The 20,290-nt window shown below is 46.2% G+C and overlaps 1 protein-coding gene across 4 annotated transcripts in view; it reads left to right on the forward strand.

The window, feature by feature from the left end:
* The first annotated feature begins 15,541 nt into the window (after positions 1-15,541).
* The window catches only part of MYH10 (myosin heavy chain 10), a 140,314-nt gene continuing 135,565 nt past the window's right edge, over positions 15,542-20,290 (forward strand). For 2 of the 4 annotated variants that reach the window (XM_070395551.1, XM_070395552.1), the window contains exon 1: positions 15,542-15,657. The gene's annotated coding sequence lies outside the window, so the exon portion shown is untranslated. The remainder of the gene's footprint in view (positions 15,658-20,290) is intronic. The other 2 variants (XM_070395553.1, XM_070395554.1) reach the window with 1 other exon arrangement.

Below are 20,290 nucleotides of genomic sequence, written 5' to 3' on the forward strand. Positions count from 1 at the left end.
CGCGGCTATGAGGAGAGAGGGAGAAACGTTTAACAGGTCTTGATTCCAGGTATGTTCCGGGGGAGCTCATCTGTCTCTAGGCCAACTTCGTGTGGACGCGGGAGCCAGAACTATGGAGACAGAGGAGCCAAGTACCAGGATGATCACAGCCATCAGTTACTGAGCAGTTATCTGTGTGCCAGGCAGCATGCTTTCCACTCTGTGTACTGTGGCTCCTAGATCCACATGGTGACCCTGAACTTGTAGGAAGGAAATTGGACACTCAGAGAGGCTGCGACTAGTCCTAGGTCAAGTCACTACCGAGCTGGGATTTGAACTCAGGCTGCTTACATAGAGCCTCTGACCATCCAGTTGGGGGCCAAAAAAAAAAAAAAAAATCGTAGGCATTTTCACAGACTTTCAAGCATTGTGGGGAAGAGGAGGTAACTGGAGGTTTCTGAGATTTGTAAATAGGCAGTTGGGGGAAGAACGGGCATCCTTCTATTTAAAAGTCCCTCTGACTTATAGATCTGCTCCCCATCATCCTGATGCCCTGTTCCTTCCTTGCCACACTCTGAACTCAGCACAAGCCCTGTTTCTATGAGCTCTTTCCCATCCCTCCCACCCCTCCCCTAAGCACACCAGCATCTGCTGAATTCTAGTGACTTCCTGAGATGATCTGTTCTTTTTCTCCACAAAGAGTAGGAGCTCTGCGCGCAGTAGGAGCACCGCAGTATTGCTGTGCTGACGATGAGGACACGCAGAGAGCCCTGGGTGGGGAGTGGGCAGGTGGTGTAGGGCCGAGTCCTCGCTCTGCATTGGTTTGCTGCCTGCGCTTGGGCAAGCCTCTGACTCAGAACCTTATCTGTGAAATGAGGAGTAGGTGGCCCCTGCAGCCGCTTCTACCTGGAGGGGTCTAGGTTCGGTGGCTCCCACATGCCCATGTGAAGGGCAGACACAGAGTCTGGACACAGACTCTGGGCAGGGCCTCTGCGTCTCTCTCCTGTGAGCCAACTTCCATCTGCCTGGTGAGGAAGGCAGCGGTGTTCTCTGTGGGCTCGCGATCATCCATGTCCTCAACAGAAGAAAACTGAGAAATCTCCTTTTAAGGGCAAAGCAGGAATCACCATTTCCTAACGTGCCAAGAACACTGCACAACTAATTAGAAAACTTGAGTTTCTCCCACAGGATGGCTCAGCGAGGCTCCCTGACATACGGCAGCCAGCAGTCCCTTTAACGGCTCCCCAACCACCGGTGGTCAGACTCTTCCAAGAGAAAAACTAGCTAATGACTAGAATATTCATGCTCGTATACAAATGGGGTCCTGGAGAGAACCACCCTCCATTCTCAGGTGGCGTGTGCATCGGATGGTGGCGCGCTATTGCTCTGGCCCAAATCAGAAGAGTCATATGGATGGTGGGAAGTTTCGGACAGATAGGCAGGCAGCACCATGGCAAGCCCAGGGGGAAGGGTTTCTGGGCAAATAGAGCCTGGCGATGGCCTCTGAGAGTAATGATGGGAAAGACCACACACTTTGCCGAGACAGCAGATCCATCCTCATGCAAAACACCGTTGAGAGTCCAGTCGGCATCCTGGATGTTATTTGGCCGGCAGGTCTCATGTTTGCTGCGCTATGGGGTCAAGAAGAGTGAGGGTTGGAGGATATCAAGGGCTTCGCCCAGTCAAACAAAAAAATCCAATTGGTGTTCCAGCCTCTGCCACAGATGCCTCACAATTACCCTGAGTTTCGGCAGCCACACAGATCTGAAAACGACCTCTCGCGTCTGTTCCTTGGCCAGGCCACAGTGTAACTCCCCAGGAGAAAAGAAGTAAAGAAACAAATTGGCCCTGGCCAGTGTGGCTCGTTGGTTGGGCATCAGCCCTCTGTACCGAAGAGTTGCCGGTTTGATTCCCGATCAGGGCACATGCCCGGATTTCCAGCCAGGTCCCTGGTAGGGGGCAGGCAGGAGGCAGCCAAATGATGTTTCCCTCTCACATAGATGGCTTCTCTCTGTGTCCCTTTCCCTTCCTCACTCTCTAAAAATTGGAGAGAAAAATAAAAAAAGGGACAAATTGAAGAGCTAACATGAACCAGAACAGCTGTTAGAAAGCATGTGGTTGGTTAATTATATGATTATTAAACAGAAATCCACAACCATCATTTAATCAGTACAACTTGACTCTGCGCATCAAATGTTTTTCAAGAACCTACAGAGGCCCTAGCTGGTTTGGCTCAGTGGATAGAGCATTGGCCCGCGAACTGAAGGGTCCCAGGTTCAATTCCAGTCAAGGGCATGTACCTCGGTTGCAGGCTCCATCCCTAGCCCTGACCAGGAAGTGTGCAGGAAGCAACCAATCGATGTGTCTCTCTCATATCAATGTCTCTCTCTCTCTGTCTCTCTCTCTCTCTCTCTCTCTGTCTCCCCCCTCCTTTCCACTCTCTCTAAAAATCAATGGGAAAATACCCTCAGGTGAGGATTAACACAACAACAAAAGAACCTACAGAGTATGCAACATCATGCTATAGGTGCCATGGGGGATACAAAGTTAAGCAAAGCATGTTTTTTTCCTTTAAGAGCCTCATAAGGCAAGAAGAAAACATGTCTGGTTTACAAAACACCTGAGCACCAGAAAGATTATGATTAGTGTTAGAAGGCAGGGACCTGGGCAGAAATGTAACCTGAGTCCATAGGCTCCCCCAACAAAATCAACTGTGAGATGTGTGTGTGCCTACGGGAGCGGAGAGAGCACCCATAGCTTCCATGAGATTCTCAAAGTGGTCAGTGATTTTTCTGGCCAAAACTGTTTGAATTTAAATTCACTGTTTAAGAAATTAGAAGATTTGGGCTGCAGGTGAGATGGAGAGTAGAGATGAGGCTTTGGGAGGAAAAGGTACATGAGACAAACCTCCAAGAGTGGGCAGAATTTCAGTAGGTGGGACCTAGAGAAGGCCTGGCAGGGAAACTTTGGTCATAGTCGGAAAGCATGGGGGTATCTTCAAGGAATCAGAATCGATCAGTCTGCTGGGGCATCAGAATAGGTCGAGGTGAGACTGCAAAGAAAGTAGAGGTGGATTCGAGATCACAAACTGAATCAATAATTTGCGGTTGATTCAATACTTGCCAGGGGCCTACTCTGCGCCTGCCTCAGAGCTGGACGATGTCTTCTATTTTAATTTAGAGGGGAAAGTATGCACAGGCAGGAAACAAAGTAATTTTAAGTACAACAGAAATTTTGGCTGGAGTGTTCCGAGAAGCTCCAGGGAGGAGGTGAACTTGGAGCTCAGCCTTGACGAGTGGGGAGGCGTTGGCCAGGTGAGCTTGTGAAGAAAAGGCCTTCCAACGGGAAATAGCACAGACTAAAGGGAGAAGATGGCCAGAAAGGAACAGGCAGATGGAGAAGACGGAGGAGAGGTGACTGGGAGGAACATGTGTGCTGAAGGGACAGGAAACATGAATTTGAGGAGGTAGGTTGAGACCACATTATGTAGGATTGTGACAATCAAGCTGAGGAATCTCTTGTGGGTTTTTTTTTTAAATCTCATTTTCTCTTCCCTAGAATCCAGCCCTCCCTGTAGAAATCATTATAACAAAAAATAATGTTTAAATTTTCTGTTATAGAGGATTTCAAATAGATGCCAAAGTAGAGAGACTGGAATGAATGTTTCCGTCCCCCCACATGCATGTTGAGCCTCTGGGAGGTGATTAGGTCCTGAGGGTAGAGCCCTCCTGAATGGGATTAGCGCCCTTCCCCATCCTCCCCGTCCTCCACGTGAGGACACAATTTGCCTTTGCAAAGATTGTCTTATTTGATTCTTAAAACAATCCCATTCGGTCTGTGCTGTCACCGTCACCATTTATAGATGAAAAACTTGGTCAAGGTCACATAGCTGTCAGTGGTAGAGCCAACTGACATTTACCCACTGTGCCTTCCTACCTCTGCAGAGGGCTCTGCGTGTCCTCAAGGCGCATTGTGAATATTGGGATTTCCCCCGAGCCTTCCCATTTATCTTGCTTAGAGATACAGAGCAAAGGCTCCTGAGTTCATAGAGGAATCTCTTTATCTATCAGAGTGGACCTTTCTAGGAAGGGCTATTCGCGAAGTTATATATGAATATAACTTCCAGTTTGCATTGCTTTTCTAGCTTATATTCTTCTTTATTTTTATAAGGACTTTGATGGCCTTAGGTGATTTTTTTCTGCAGGTTATGTATTTTTTGTGTATCATTTAAAACTCTAAACCAGGAACCACACTCTGATTAATATACATCTGTAGAAAATAACGGAAGAGCACTATAAATTTCCTGTGCAAGACTATGCATAAGTCCTTTTGAAAAGGGAATGATACTGATGATTAATATAATAGTGTTGATAAAAAGGAACACGTACTGATTATTAATTTGTGTAATTATTATCCCTGTTTTGCACACAATTAAATTAAGGCTCAGAGGGGTAAGGACTTGCCCAATATCATGTAGGAAGAACATATATATATATATATATATATAATTGATTTTTTACAGAGAGGAAGGGAGAGGGATAGAGTTAGAAACATCGATGAAAGAGAAACACCGATCAACTGCCTCCTGCACATCCCCTACTGGGGATGTGTCCACAACTAAGGTACATGCCCTTGACTGGAATTGAACCTGGGACCCTTGAGTCCGCAGGCCGATGCTCTATCCACTGAGCCAAACCGGTTAGGGCAAGGAAGAACCTTTTAAACAAGAAGAACCTTTGATAGAAAATACCTTTCAAGAATAGACTGATGTAGATTTTCAAAACAATGAGATACCCACACAATTTTTTGCCTGAAAAATTATATTTATTTTCAGCAAATCTAAGGCAACTTCTTGATTTTCTCTCCACCTGGTGAATAGAACTGATGCAAAGAAAAGCACACCAGCCAGACTCCTTAAAGACCAGGTGGCAACAGTGCGGTGTCATGTAACAACGGAGATGCTTGATTTGAACCTTGGGCCCTCTACGCCAACACATGGCTCTCCACGTCCCCACCGGGCCTGATCTACCAGGGCCAGCAGATACTCTGAGCCGGACAACCCTGCTTTCATTTCTAAACGCTGAGCGACTTCAGACTTCTCCGACTGTTTGCCTCCAATAACCTGTTCCTCTTTCCACCAACCACCAGCAGGGCGACAACCTGGATCCTATAAACTTTTCTATTGTTTGTTATTTGCCAACATTAACGCCGGGGATCGTTGACCGCTTTGCCAACATTTTCCTTTCTTTTTGTAATCCTTTCCTGCCTTCTGTTACCTTGTCCTCTTACTTCTCTTTTCAATTGTTCTTTAAATATTTACTGATGAAAATTACACTAGACGCGTGAGAATCCCCAGATGTATAGAGAGTGTGGTGTCAGCTTTCAGGAACCTCCAGGGTCACATCCCACCTTCTTTTCTGCGGCATGTATTCCATACTGTAACCAAACGTTATTTCATCTCACTGTTGCCTGGTATCCCTTTTCCTCGCCTTTGCCCATGATTTGGTTCCGTGCAGCCCACCATCCTTTATCATCACCTGTATTGTAATCCTGCTCACTTTTCAGGCTCAGCTAAAATGATGGAAATCTGGATGGGACCTCCTCATCCACCTACCCATCCAGCCATCTTTCTACCTGACAAACATTTGATGAGCAGCTGCTATGTATCGAGCACTGAGATAGTTCCCTGGGATACAAGTTGAACACACTGGCCTTGCCTGCAAGGCGTTTATGGGCTAGAACTCTGTGGTGGCCACCAGCTACATAGAGCTGTTGAGCACCAAAAATGTGGCCAGTCTGAAATGGGATGTGCTCTGAGCCTAAAACACACATGGATTTTGAACACGTAGCATAAGAAAAAGAATGTGAAACATCCTATTGATGATTTTTAACTGGTTACATGGTGAAACGTAATATTCCTTTTATGTTGGGTTAATATGTTAAAATTAATTTCAATGATTTGTCTTTACTTTTTAAATATAGCTCCTAGAAAATTTAAACCTATATATGTGGCTTGCTTTGGTAGCTCACATTCTATTTCTCTTGGACAGCACTGGTCTTAAAGGAGGTAAGAAAAGAGTGGGAAAAAAAAATAAAATGATGTCATGTTAGTCAAGCTGCTAAATTAGTGAAATCAAGTGGCCTGAAGCATGAGGAAATGAGTCCACTCTTGTTTTAACTAGCCTGGGAACTTGAGCTTTTGAACTCTCCAGCTATGCCTGGAAATGAATACGTATATGCATGTGTATATGTATATAAACCCTATAGTTAGCCCTCTGATTACCCCCTGAAGGACTTAGGGAAGAATATTCATGTATCCAGACCGCCTGACATCCATTATCCAGAACACCAGGGATCTGGAAAATTATCATTTTAGACCAATCCAGAAGTTAAGAATGTAGGACTGATTCTCCTTAAGAATGAACTTTTCACTATAAGAACTCCAAGCTTTTCTTTCTTCTTCAGGGCACTCTGGGTTTTGCCTAGTTGTGTTTCTGGTTCGAAAACCGTAAGACCCCCAAATAAATATCATTTCAATTCTAGCCAAATGCTCCTGATTCAGTTGCCATAGGACACAGGGATGGATTTGAAAATGTGTAAGGAATGTTTATAGGTGCTTTTATAAAAGTGTGTACAGGATACACTGAGGGATTTTTTTTTTTAAATTCAGGAGGCCATGAGAAGGAGGAGGAAGGGAATTGATTTGTACAGTGTCAAGCTTTGTGTTAGGCATTATAGACATCCTTACACACTTTACTAGGCACTTTACTATCTTCATGCATTGGTTTGGTACCTTACTCACTCCCTTAATCCTCGCAGCAGCAATCACCACGATCTGCCCAGGTCTTTCCAGCCTGCTGTCCCCTTCCTAGACCAAGTCACCGTCATCTCTCATCTGGACTGTTTGACAGCGGCCTCTTAACTGGTCTCTGCTGGCCTCACTTCACTCCGTTCTCCACATTATGACCAGAGTGATTCTTCTAAAACGCAAACCTGGTCATGTTACTCTGCAAATTAAAACTCTTCCACTGTTCCCCATTGTCGTCTGGATAAAATCTAAATTCTGCCTCCTGGTGAATACATACATCTGGCCCTGCGGACTGCCTCCAGGCCCCTCACCCTCCTTCATGCTCTCTCTTGCTCTCAACCTTCTGGCTACTCTGAATTTCTTTCTGATCTTCATTCTCCCTTCCATATCCTGTTTTTTTCTGAAAGATTTTTCCTCTTGTTTGTCTGGTTAATGTCTTATTCTTCAGATTATATTTTCAAGATAACTTTTTCTAAGATAACTTTTTCCGGAACCCTCTCCCACTCCTGCCACATTCTGGGTGAAGGGTCCTCTTATATGTCCCTGGATCTTGCTGTCCTTCCCATAATGTAGTACTTACCATATTGTATTGCATTCTCTCAGCCTTCTTGGATCAGAGGTCTTTATGAGAATCTGCTAAAAGTTGCAGATCTTCCAGAAAAAGAGTGCACCATGCATACAGTTTCAGAGGTTTTATAGAACCCATAGAGCTCTTTAGGTTTCCATGGACTCAATTTAAAAAAAAACAACCCTACTTTATTATAATTATCTGCACATTTCCTTATATTTCTTTTTTTAAAAAATATATTTTTTTTATTGATTTTTTACAGAGAGGAAGGGAGAGAGATAGAGAGTTAGAAACATTGATCAGCTGCCTCCTGCACACCCCCTACTGGGGATGTGCCCGCAACCAAGGTACATGCCCTTGACAGGAATCGAACCTGGGACCCTTCAGTCCGGAGGCTGACGCTCTATCCACCGAGCCAAACCGGCTAGGGCTTCCTTATATTTCTTGCTAGCCTGTATGCATCTGAGGGTAGGGACCCTGCTGTGTTGGTATCGGTATTTCCTCAGCACCTGGCACAATCCCCAGATATAAAGGATACTCAATAGGCATTTGCCGCAGTTATGGCTTGTTCTAAGACATGAGGATGCAAGGAGTATCGCACCTTTATTTTTCTAGATCAACTTAAATCTGACTTAGTCTTATCCCATATGGTTGGCAAGAGGCTTACATTAGTAATTTTCAGGAACTTCTTCTCATGGCTGTTTCCCCAGAACTCCAGAGCTTACAGGGTCCAAGGAAATTCTGGAAGGTTCCATGTTTCTCAGCTCCTTGAGTCTCTGCTTTAACCGTCACTCCTTCTATTTCGAGATTCCACAGTTGAGCACTGACCCTTCTGTAGGTCAGGTACTACTGTCCTGGGTGAGCTGTGAGATGCTTATCACAGGCTGTGCCCCAAGGTCCTTCCACATCCGGGAATCATGTTGAAAGGAGGAGCCCTGTCTATACTTCTCTACGACACTCCAAACCCCTGCTCCTTCACCACTATCAGGGAAACAGCTCTTAGACTCAAAAATACTACCTTTCTTCTTATCTTTTTTGGATCATCTGACATGAAACCCCTCAACAGGCATGACAGGGACTGAAAACGAAAATAAATGCCTAAAAAGATGAGGCGAAGAATGTCAACGAATAAAGCAAATGGGCTTTAAGAGACAATACGGCCCATCCAATGTGGCTCAGTGGTTGAGCGTTGACCTATGAACCATGAGGTCACGATTCGATTCCTGGTCAAGGCACATGCCCGGGTTGTGGGCTCATTCCCAGTGTGGGATCAATGATTCTCTCTCATCATTGATGTTTCTATCTCTCGTTCCCTCTCCCTTCCTCTCTGAAATCAATTGAGAAAGAAAAAAAGAGACACCAGGAAATAGGGGCAACTGAGGTATACTGGAGAATATAGGCCTTGTTTAAAAAGGAGCAGCAATTAAGGCATCAACCAATTGTTGCTGAATTTGCAGATCTTCCGATTTTTCAAGGGAGCCGGAATTCGGGAATTTATGTGATAGCTTTTTTCTTTATCTGAAAATGTACATTATCAAGGTATATTTTGTGAATCGTGTAATTCACAGTATAAAATCCAATAATTTCTAAAGTAAGTTTACCAAGTTGTGCCACCATTACCATAAATGGCTTTAGATTATTTTCCTCATCCCAATAAGATACCTCATGTATATTTACTGTTAATTCCTCTGCTTCCCTCCTCTCCAGGCAACTACTATCCCCCTTTCTGTCTCTTTCGCATAGACTTTATGGCCATTTCATATAAAAAAAATATGTGGTCTTTTGTGAGTGACTTCTTTGGCTGAGCACTATGTTTTCAAGGTTTGTCCATGTTTTTGCACTTATCTGCAGTTCATTCCCTTTTTTAATTTTTATTTTATTAAATCTTTATTGTTCAGATTACATTTGTCCCTCTTTTTTCCCCCCCCCATAACTCCCCTCCTCCCAGTTCCCGCCCCACCCTCCGCCCTCACTCCCCACCCACTGTCCTCATCCATAGGTGCACGATTTTTGTCCAGTCTCTTCCCGCATCTCCCATTCCCCTTTCCCCCCCAAGAATAGTCAGTCCATTCCATTTCTATGTCCCTGATTCATTATAATCACCAGTTCATTCTGTACATCAGATTATTTATTCACTTGATTCTTAGATTCACTTGTTGATAGATGCATGTTTGTTGTTCACAATTTGTATCTTTACCTTTTTCTTCTTCCTCTTCTTAAAGGATACCGTTCAGCATTTCGTATAATACTGGTTTAGTGGTGATGAACTCCTTTAGCTTTTCCTTATCTGTGAAGCTCTTTATCTGACCTTCAATTCTGAATGATAGCTTTGCTGGATAAAGTAATCTTGGTTGTAGGTTCTTGGTATTCATCACTTTGAATATTTCTTGCCATTCCCTTCTGGCCTGCAAAGTTTCTGTTGAGAAATCAGCTAACAGTCGTATGGGTACTCCCTTGTAGGTAACTGACTGTCTTTCTCTTGCTGCTTTTAAGATTCTCTCTTTGTCTTTTGCTCTTGGCATTTTAATGATGATGTGTCTTGGTGTGGTCCTCTTTGGATTCCTTTTGTTTGGGGTTCTCTACGCTTCTTGGACCTGTAAGTCTATTTCTTTCACCAGGTGGGGGAAGTTTTCTGCCATTATTTCTTCAAATAGGTTTACAATATCTTGCTGTCTCTCATCTTCTGGCACCCCTATAATTCTGATATTTGTACGCTTGAAGCTGTCCCAGAGGCTCCTTACACTATCTTCGTATTTTCGGATTCTTTTTTCATTTTGCTTTTCTGGTTGGGTGTTTTTTGCTTCTTCGCATTTCAAATCTTTGACTTGATTCTTGCGCTCCTCTGGTCTGCTATTGGGTGTCTGTATAATATTCTTTATTTCAGTCCGTGTATGCTTAATTTCTAGTTGGTTCTTTATCATAGCATCGAGGGTCTCATTAGTTTTCGTGAGGCTCTCATCAGGTCTATTGGCTGCTTCTAGCACATTATTGCAAACCCTCAATATTGCGTTTTTTAGCTCTATATCCTCCATTTCTGTCATGTTTTTTTGTCTCCGCATTTTTTATGCTTTCTTGGTGCACCCCCTTGTGGCCTTTGTGCGCAGTCTTGTTCTAGTTGAGCCTTGATTGTTGTAGTTAATACTAGAGGGATTTGACCACCAGGCCGACTGGCTGTGAGAATCAGCTGCGTCTGCCAGCTGGAAAACCTCTGTCCTCTGGAGAGGTGCTAATCTAGCCTTTGCCTGAGGTTATCCAGCAAATGGCTCTGCGCAGGGCTTGGGCGGGGCGGGATCAACAGGGTGGTCGGAGGGAGCAGTTATGGCTGCTCTCAGTCCTGTTCCCAGAGGCTCTGCTTCTCAGAACCCCAGCAAGGGCTGCAAACCTCAGAGAGAAAGCTGCCCTCACGTTTTAACTGATGCCAGACAATCCCGCTTCTCCCGTTTGAGTCTGAGTCCCTAGAGACTCGCCCGGATCTGGAGCTCAGAGTCTGAGACTCCCTCCTGATTGAAAACGACAACCATGCCCTCAGCCACCAGCCCGCGCCGGGCGCGCACCTCCTCACCTTTGTATTTTCCACACTGCGCTTCCTCTGAGCCTTGGAATGCTGTTGTCTTTCCTTCTAGTTGAAGAGTCTCTCCTCCGCCAGCCTTCCTGTGGTTCTGGGTGATGTCCATTCCATCTTTTAGTTGTATTTTTTTTTAAAATATATTTTATTGATTTTTTACAGAGGGGAAGGGAGAGAGACAGAGAGTTAGAAACATCGATGAGAGAGAAACATCGATCAGCTGCCTCCTGCACACCCCCCACTGGGGATGTGCCCGCAACCCAGGCACATGCCCTTGACCGGAATCGAACCTGGGACCTTTCAGTCTGCAGGCGGACGCTCTACCCACTGAGCCAAACCAGTTCCGGCTAGTTGTATTTTTGAAGTGGTTGTTTGCGGCAGCAATCTCAGGTGTTTACCTATGACACCATCTTGGTCTCTCCCAGTTCATTCCTTTTTATTGCTGAATAGTATTCCATGGTGTGGAGGTAGCACGTTTTATCTATCCGTTCAGCAGCTGATGGACATTCTTTTTGCTATTATGAATAATGCTCCTATGAATATTTGTGTGCAAGTCTTTGTGTCCATATATGTTTTCCTTTTTGTTTGATTTCTGGTAGATACCTCTGGGTAGAATTGCAGATTACATGGTAAATTTGTTTAACTTTTTAAGAAACTGGCAAACTATTTTCCAGAGAGGCTGTACCATTTTGTTTTTTAAAATATATTTTTATTTATTTCAGAGAGGAAGGGCATGTGACCTTGACCTAAACAAACCCAGGATCCTTCAGTCCGTAGGCCGACGCTCTATCCATTGAGCCAAAAGGGCTAGGTCTATACCATTTTAAATTCCCACCAGAAATGACTGAGGGTTCCCGTTTCTCTGCATTTTTGCCAACATTTGCTATAGTCTGTCTTTTTTTTTTTAAAGTATATTTTATTGACTTTAGAGAGGAAGGGAGAGGGAGAGAGAGATAGAAACATCAATGATGAGATAGAATCATTGATTGGCTGCCTCCTGCACGTCCCCTACTGGGGATCAAACCTGCAACCCAGGCATGTGCCCTTGGCCGGAATCGAACCTGGGACTCTTCAGTCCACAGGCCAAAACTCTATCCATTGAGCCAAACCAGCTAGGGCTATAGTTGGTCTTTTTTTTTTTTTTTATGCCCCTGATTCTATTATAATCATCAGTTTATTCTGTTCATCAGATTATTTATTCACTTGATTTTTAGATTTACTTGTTGATAGATGTGTATTTGTTGTTCATAGTTTGTATCTTTACCATTTTCTTCTTCTTCCTCTTCTTAAAGGATACCTTTCAGCATTTCATATAATACTGGTTTAGTGGTGATGAACTCCTTTAGTTTTCCTTATCTGTGAAGCTCTTTATCTGACCTTCAATTCTGAATGATAGCTTTGCTGGATAAAGTAATCTTGGTTGTAGGTTCTTGGTATTCATCACTTTGAATATTTCTTGCCACTCCCTTCTGGCCTGCAAAGTTTCTGTTGAGAAATCAGCTGACAGTCGTATGGGTACTCCCTTGTAGGTAACTGACTGTCTTTCTCTTGCTGCTTTTAAGATTCTCTCTTTGTCTTTTGCTCTTGGCATTTTAATGATGATGTGTCTTGGTGTGGTCCTCTTTGGATTCCTTTTGTTTGGGGTTCTCTGTGCTTCCTGGGCTTGTAAGTCTATTTCTTTCACCAGGTAGGGGAAGTTTTCTGTCATTATTTTTTCAAATAGGTTTTCAATATCTTGCTGTCTCTCATCTTCTGGCACCCCAATAATTCGGATGTTGGTAGGCTTTATAGTTTGTCTTTTTTAATTATAGTCATTCTACTGGGTGTGAAGTGGTGTCTCATGGTTTTGATTTGTGTTTCCCCAATGGCTAATGATTTTGGATAGATCTTGATTCTTAAATGTTGGAATTCATTCAGATTTTTAAAATGCCCTGTACAGATGGAACAAACCTGTTTAGAACAAAACCTGTTCACGGGCAGGACCTGCCCTAAGGGAACGAGTTCGAACTTCTGACCTAAATTCTGAAAAACAATGGTCTGTGAACTGTTCCTTTTAGGGGTAAAAGCAGCCGAGACTGCCAGCAAAAATTACTATAGAGAGAGGGGAAAATTTTCTCACTCTTTTGTAATGAACTCGTGGACTAGAAAAAAAGACAATTTTTAATCTACATATTCATAGTGCCACTTTTTCCTCCAGTAAATCATCCTGTTACACAGGCATTGAACTAGTCCTTTATGTACATATTTGTGTCCCTTTTTCAAAGATGAGGTTAAGAAATTTGTCAAAGGTTAAAGACCAAGAAAGTGTCAGGGATAGATTAAAGCCAAGGCCTATCTAGTTTTACATTCTAGTTTTTCCACATCAAAATGGCAACAGATTCTGGGATGGAGCTACATGGGGTGAGACTGGAGTCAGAGAAGTCTGGCTGAACGGATGATAGAGGTGGAGGGAGACATGATGTAGGAGCAAGGAGCCAAAGAAGTTTCAAGACAAAGGAAGTTGGGAATAGGGTTTGGGGGTGGTAGGATGTAGTGGAAGTGGGAAGAAATAAGGTTTTGGACTAGTTGCTTTTGCAGTTTCCCTCCCATCTAGGGAGAGATGTCTAGTAGAGAGTTGGATGTAGTGCTGGAGAGATGCCAGGGCTAGTGATACATTTGGGGACATTCTCTTTATTATTGCCTTCTCATCAAGCCTACCACCTTTGTGATGTTTAATTCTGGTGAGCTTCCTGCCCTCCTCTTCTGATGGTCCACTGAGTTTGTTTTAAAAATTATGAAAACCCACAGACGTGGTGGCTAATGGGGCTGTATTTGTACATAGATGCTCTAAGCACGGGACACCGCGTTCAGAAATGACTTTGGTGGCTCACAAAGCTGAGCTTCACGCCCTAGAGACAGTCTTTGGTCTTCTCTAAGAAATGTTTTTAAACTTATTTAAAAACACCATTCACATATTTTGTACCGTTCACTCATACTCCATTGCAGGCTGCACTAAGGACAGACCTCTTGATGGAGCCAAGTCACAAGACACCTGGACAAGGGGCAGCTCACCCAGCAGGCAGGCGGGGGAGGGGGTCCAGATGCGCTTGGACAAAGGACAATACAGGACCTGATTCGGATTTCCCCAGGAAGGACTCTGCACTTGGCTGCCCTGGAACCTTCTCTGAATTCCACCAACCCGCCCTTATCTTTTCCTGCCTTGTTTTGTTTATTGCTTTATTCCTTTTTTTTTTTTTTTTTTTTTTTTACTAGACTGGAAGTTTCCTAGGCTTAGCCACTTATATCACATCACCCGTATTAAAATGCACCCATATCCAACGTGAAGTAACTATCTCTTGCTGTAATTTTTTGGTGAAGAACCTTGATAATTTTGTTCTTGTTAAAGTAAGTCATTCACTTTATTTTTGTGACTTAAGCAATATTCTGTTTGTATGTAAGCATTTGAGTCGTGTTGAAGTGGACTAAATTCTGCAGACATTCCATGAAATGGTTATTAACTTTGATTTTTTCCAGTTTCCTCATTTTGGAGCCATTTTCTTTTTTCAGGTCTCAGGCCTCAGGTTTCTAAGGCTTTTGGAAAGCTGATCAGCCCGAAGGTGATGTAACAGCCCAGCAGCACCTCCTCACAGCCCCCTCTCACGTAGGAAATTCCATTTGGTGAAAGACGAACGGATGAATGAGGTGAACGAAGTCCTTTCTCCAAGTGTCCTCTCCAAGGCCGGCTGGGTTCACCTTCAGGAACCCAAGCCCAGCCTGGAGGCAGGGTAGGAAGGCCCCTCCCCTCGCACACACCAGAGCTGCGGCGGCGGAGGAAGCCGTCCCGCGTCGGCGCTCAACAGACCCGGGTAGGTTGAACCGGGGATCCCACGGCGACCACAGTGGCCCGACCGCAGAACGCACTCCCCAACGCCCTGTCCCCCCGCCCCGCAGAGCCAGTGCGCATGGGCAGAGCTGCACCCCGAGCGCGGCCTCTCCTCCCCCACTGCAGGTGAGCAGCGGAGCCCCGGTCCCCACCCCCCCGCAGCCAGGGTGACGTAAGGCCTCTGGACCGCGCTCCCGCCCCGCCCCTGCCGGCAGCGCTAGGGGCCCGCGACTCTGCGGTGGGAGCGGTATCTCTGCGGGACACGCCGGCGGCTACAAGCAGTGTGAGCATCAAGGCGCTCGAGGGGGTTGTCGCGGCGGCCGGACGCCAGGGCGAGGCGCGTCCAGGCGGAGCTCGGTGCTCCTGCGGCGGCACACCTGCCCCGCCGCCCGCACCGCCGCGGCCCCAGCAGGGCTTGCATCCGCTGCCCCGCGGGATCGCGGGGCGCGCAGCCAGCCTCAGCTGTCCATCTCTGCCCGAGCCAGCCAATCGCGCGCCACTGCTCCGGCCGCACCTCCCGGAATCGATGACGGGCGTGCGCACCACCCTATGAGCTTGGGGCCTCTGCGGGCCGGGCTGGGAGCGGGAGCCAATGAGCGCAGTTTCAGGTGGGTGGAGGGAGCGGACCTCGGGAAGGTAGCTTCGTTCGCGTTGCTAACGTCTTCCCCTGGAGATGGGCGCGCAAACGGACCAGTGGGTCTGGGGGCGGCGGTGACGGGCGTGGGGCTGGCCCAATGAGGGCGGGGGTGGGAGGGGCCGCCCGGAGCAGCAGTGCTAAAGGAGCCCGGCGGAGGCAGCGGTGGGTTTGGGACTGAGGCGCTGGATCTGTGGTCGCGGCTCAGAACGTGCGCCGGCGCCACCATCTTCGGCTGAAGGTGAGAGGTGCGGCTGTCGGGGGCCGAGGGACGGTTTGGGGGGGACGGGAGGATCCCGGGCCGGGCACCCGTTGGCCCCGGACGACAGGAGCGGAGCCCGCAGTGGGAACGGGGGAAAGGTGAGGGGCTCTGGGCAGAGGGCTTGTGTGCAGGGATCTAGGTTCATCTGGGGAAGGACCCAGGAGTAGGGGAACGGGACCCCAGTGGGTGGAGAGACCCCGAGAAGGGCGGGGAATGAGGTCCTTGAGCGTGAGACCCCTGCAGGGACCAGGGCCTGGGTGTGCGGGAGGACGACCCCTCGGGGGCTGGGGATGGAGACGTGGGTGTGGGAATGAGGGGAGCTGGTAGTCGGTCTGTGGGGTCCGAGCGCCCCGGGGATGGGGGTGGGGGCTGGTGCGCTGGTGCCCTGGTAGGGGTTCCGGGGGGTCCCGCGAGTCTCTGTCTCCCTGGAGGGGTGGGAGTCCGGGGCGGGCTGGGAAGCGCGATCCGGTTGGGGGTGGGGAGATGCTGGACAGGAAGGGCCCCTGGTGGGTTCCTGGGGGTTAGGCCGGGTCGGGCGGCGAGGGGTTCGCCGAGGGTTCGGCAGGCGGACGGAGCGCCCAGACCCGTGGGTTGGAGGGACCGGAGGCAGGGGCTCGGCGCCGCCGGGAAAGCGCGGGGCGGCTGAGGGTCGGAGGAGCCGGCCGCCGGCACGGGGCGGGTCGGGCTCTGTGGTTCGCGGGCAGGAGGGCGGGAGGGGGCGTCCGACAACGTGCTCTGCAGCCCGCGGGGGCCGAGGTGGACGCGGGCGAGGCCCCGGCGGTTTGGGGCGGGGGGCGGAGGGTGGGGGCGAGGCGGGAAATGTGGCGGGGGCGCGCTGCAGCAGGGCGGCCGGGGGGAGGGTCCGCCCTGGCTCCGGGAGCCCTTTATTGTGTGGGGGACCTGGCAGTGGCCCGCCACCGAGCCTTCCTGGCCTTGTGCATCTGGGGGTCACACCCGGATCCCCTCGAATCAGCCTGGAATGGGGTCAGAGGGAGTGCGGGGCTTTGTGGGCCTGTGGTGGGCGGATGCGGCCCGGGGACCTCGGAGGCCCCCCGGCCGGGCCTTCCCCGGGAACGAGGGCCCCGGGAAGGAGGTTGGCGACTCGGTGGGTCGGGGCTCAGCCCGGGAGGTTTGGGCAGCGCGGCCCCTGCCTGTGGCCTCTGCCCGTGACCGTTATCTGTTCGGCGGGGCCTCTGCAGCTCCCGTCCGGATCACTGCGGCTGGTGGAAGGGGGTGGGGTGGGTGGGGTAGGGGAGAGCAGGCGGGGAAGATCCAGGCTGCAAATGAAACAAAGACGGCTGTTTTCGCTGAATAATATAATACCAAATATAATACTTGGGGTTTGCCGAGATTTTGTGTGGTTTTTTTTTTTTTTTTTTTTTTTTTTAACATGGAAACTGAGGATTCTTTGAGGCAGGCTTCATTATTCTTGATATGGTATTCACTCTGGAAAACTTGAACCTATTTATTGTTTCCTTCCCTTCATCAGTCCGTCCTTATTCATTATTCTGTTTAGTCCCGTGCTTTTGGTGTTGATGTATATGCCCTGTCTGTCTCCGATTCTGGAAAAGTGGCCATTTTATGCTTCTCCTTACTTCTGCATCTTAAATTCAGTTCTTGCCCGTTTTCTTATCTGGAGAAAGCAGATGGTGTCATTGTGCGATATAGCACGAGCTCTTACAGCAAAGGGATGTGACCCGAGAGCCGGGCTTTTTATTTGGGCTCCTTGGGGAAATGGTTACAAATGAAGACAGGCTGGATGGAAGGTGAGATGGAGGAAATTTTGAAGGGCACGTTGTGTGGTGGAAGGCTATATGCGGCTGTGGTTTGATGTACTTTCTCATCATATAGAAATGGAAATTCCTGGTGTTGGGTTCACATTTCAGAAATAATGTAACACAAATATTAACTGAGAGATGGTGCAGGCCATGGCTAGCCATAGTGTCCTTTCGCGTTTGGTTTGTATCTGTGCTCATTTGATTAAGCAGAATATTGGTAAATTAACAGACTTGCAGGTCTCTGTAGTGCAAGTGACCTCTGAGATAGTGTTACACAAATTGGGACAATTTCTGTTTTAGTGTATCTGTCATAGAGGGATGCACTATCGTGGAAAATTTATCCATTTTTGTTTGGCTTTGTATGCAAGATACTCATAAAATTTAATTGTTTCCCTGTATTCATACTTTGGTACGTGCTGGATGGCAGTTGAGAAATGTTCTGGGTGGCGTTTTATTGGAAGTCAAAAATGGTCTAGTGGGAGGGAGTGCCCCTAAAGCCAATGAAGGACATAGGGCTTTGACTCTGTAGGGGGTTAATTCATACACATATAAATGATTTAACTATAATTAGACAGTTATTTCAAATGATACCAAGAACCTTTGTGTCTCCTGCAAAGTGGTTCCCATTTATTCGTTTTTTTCCCCTAAGTATAGTTATTTTTTAATATAAAATATAAAGCATTTCCCAGGTTGTGTGAGTGTGTTTATTGGCCGAGCCTGTACTCTTGAAGCCATAATCGATAGGGTTTTTATTTAGTAGAGAGAGGCAGTATATAGTGCACATCATGCCCTTCAAAATTCCCTCCCTGTCACCTTCCACTGTTGTAGAATGAACTCAGGAACTGAACTCTGGGTTTACGCCCAGCTCTGCTACTTGTTAGCTGGTTTTTGGCTTTCTCTGTGCCTCAGGTTCCTCATCTGTATAATGAAGATATAAATAGTACCTACTTCATAGGGCTTTTGTGAGGATTAAGAGTTGATGTATGTAAACTGCTTAGAATAGTGTCTGGCCATAATTAGTGATATATAACAACAGTATTTGCTATTTTAAATATTGTGATATTGTCCTTTCCACAAGGCAAAGCATTTGGGAGTGGTTCACTTTAAATACCAGTATTATCAAGATTGGGTCCCAAATGTACAATGGAATGAAAAAAAATACAACATATTTGGCAATCACAAGTGAAGAATTAAAGTGAACAAAAAAAATCCTCAGTGGCCTCATGAACACTATCAACTAAAGAATGATTTGAGTACCTACTGCCTGCTAAGTTCTCTTGGCCAATGCACAGGAGGGCAAGAAAAATGCCAGAAGAGCAGCACAAAATGTTAAGGGAAGGAGAAGGATTCAGTTGCCAGATTGACCTGAAAAGAACTTGTGAAAGGGTGTCATTTGGGTCAGGATTTGAAGGAATGGTAGGTTTTTGGTTGTGGAGGAGAAATGAGGGTAGGACCACTGATGTAATATTTGATCAGTAGGTATAGATTCCCTCCTTGGATCAGGGACTAGGCTGAGTGCTTACCATATAGTAAGGAATAGTGTTTAGTTGTAGAAAACTCTGGGAAAGTAAAAATTTTTAATCCTACTTCCCAGTGAAGACCCATGAGTAATTGTTACCTTTTTTTAAAGTATATATGTGTGTGTGTGTGTGTGTGTGTGTGTGTGTGTGTAACTTCCACCCACAAAACGGAACATTTTGTAATTACACTTTTGTGATGTATTGGATTTTTTGTTTTGTTAATTCTCACTTGAGAATATTGTTCCATTGCTTTTAGATAGAGTGGAAGGTAGGGAGGGGGTTGGGGAGAGAAACATTGATGTGAGTCACATCAATTGGTTGCTTCCCCATGCTGAGGATTGAACCTACAACCCAGGTATGTGACCTTGACCGGGAATCGAACCCGTGACCCTTCAATGTGTGGGCTGATGCTCTAATCACTTAGCGATATCGGTAGGAACTATTATAAGCACTTCCCCACCAAAAAAAGTACTAATACATTTAAAATGTACAATTCGATAAAATAATTCTTAAATACATAATTTACTTAAAAAAAAAAGAACCTGCTGTAGAAATGATCAGTTATTCTAACTTATAGTAAAAAATTTAAGCATACCCAAGGTAAAAGTAAAGAAATGTGTGTGTGCCAACTGGCAGCAAGACAGTTTTCCAAGTGTTATATGGGACATATAGTTAATACCTAAAAAGAATATTAAGAATAACATCATATTTTGTTAGAGTTGGATTTTTTTTTTTTTTTTTTTTGATAGACTGTCCTTTAGGCAGAGTGTGTGTCTGATTGTCTCTAAATTCATCTGGGTAAGTCCCACTTCAAAGCCATGCCTCCTCCTTAGCAGTATATAAGTTGGAAAGACAGAAAACTTGTTAATGATCTTATAGAGTAGTCCCTAGAGGTAATGGTCTTTTGAAACCATTCTTTATATATATATATAGTTGATTTCAGAGAGGAAGGGAGAGGGAGAGAGATGAAATCAGTGATAAAAATCATTGATTGGCTGCTTCCTGCACGCCTCCTACCGAGGATCAAGCCCATAACCCAGCCATGTGCCTTTGACCAGAATCGAATCCGGGACCCTTTAGTCTACAGGCTGATGCTCTATCCACTGAGCCAAACCAGCTAGGGCTGAAACCATTCTTTGGATTGTACATGTGTCCATGAATATTTTCTGTAAGAAGGAAAATGCTAATTAAAAAACAGGTTAGCAATTTTATTTATAGAAGTCTTAATGTTACATGTTTTGTGACGTTTTTTCATTTTGTGATTTTTGTTTTGTCCATGTCTATTATCCTTCAAACATTAGCGTGGTCTTTAAA

This window comes from Myotis yumanensis, unplaced genomic scaffold, assembly GCF_028538775.1.
Source record: "Myotis yumanensis isolate MYYU_CA2020_CCGP unplaced genomic scaffold, mMyoYum1.0.hap1 SCAF_16, whole genome shotgun sequence".
NCBI lineage: Eukaryota > Metazoa > Chordata > Mammalia > Chiroptera > Vespertilionidae > Myotis > Myotis yumanensis.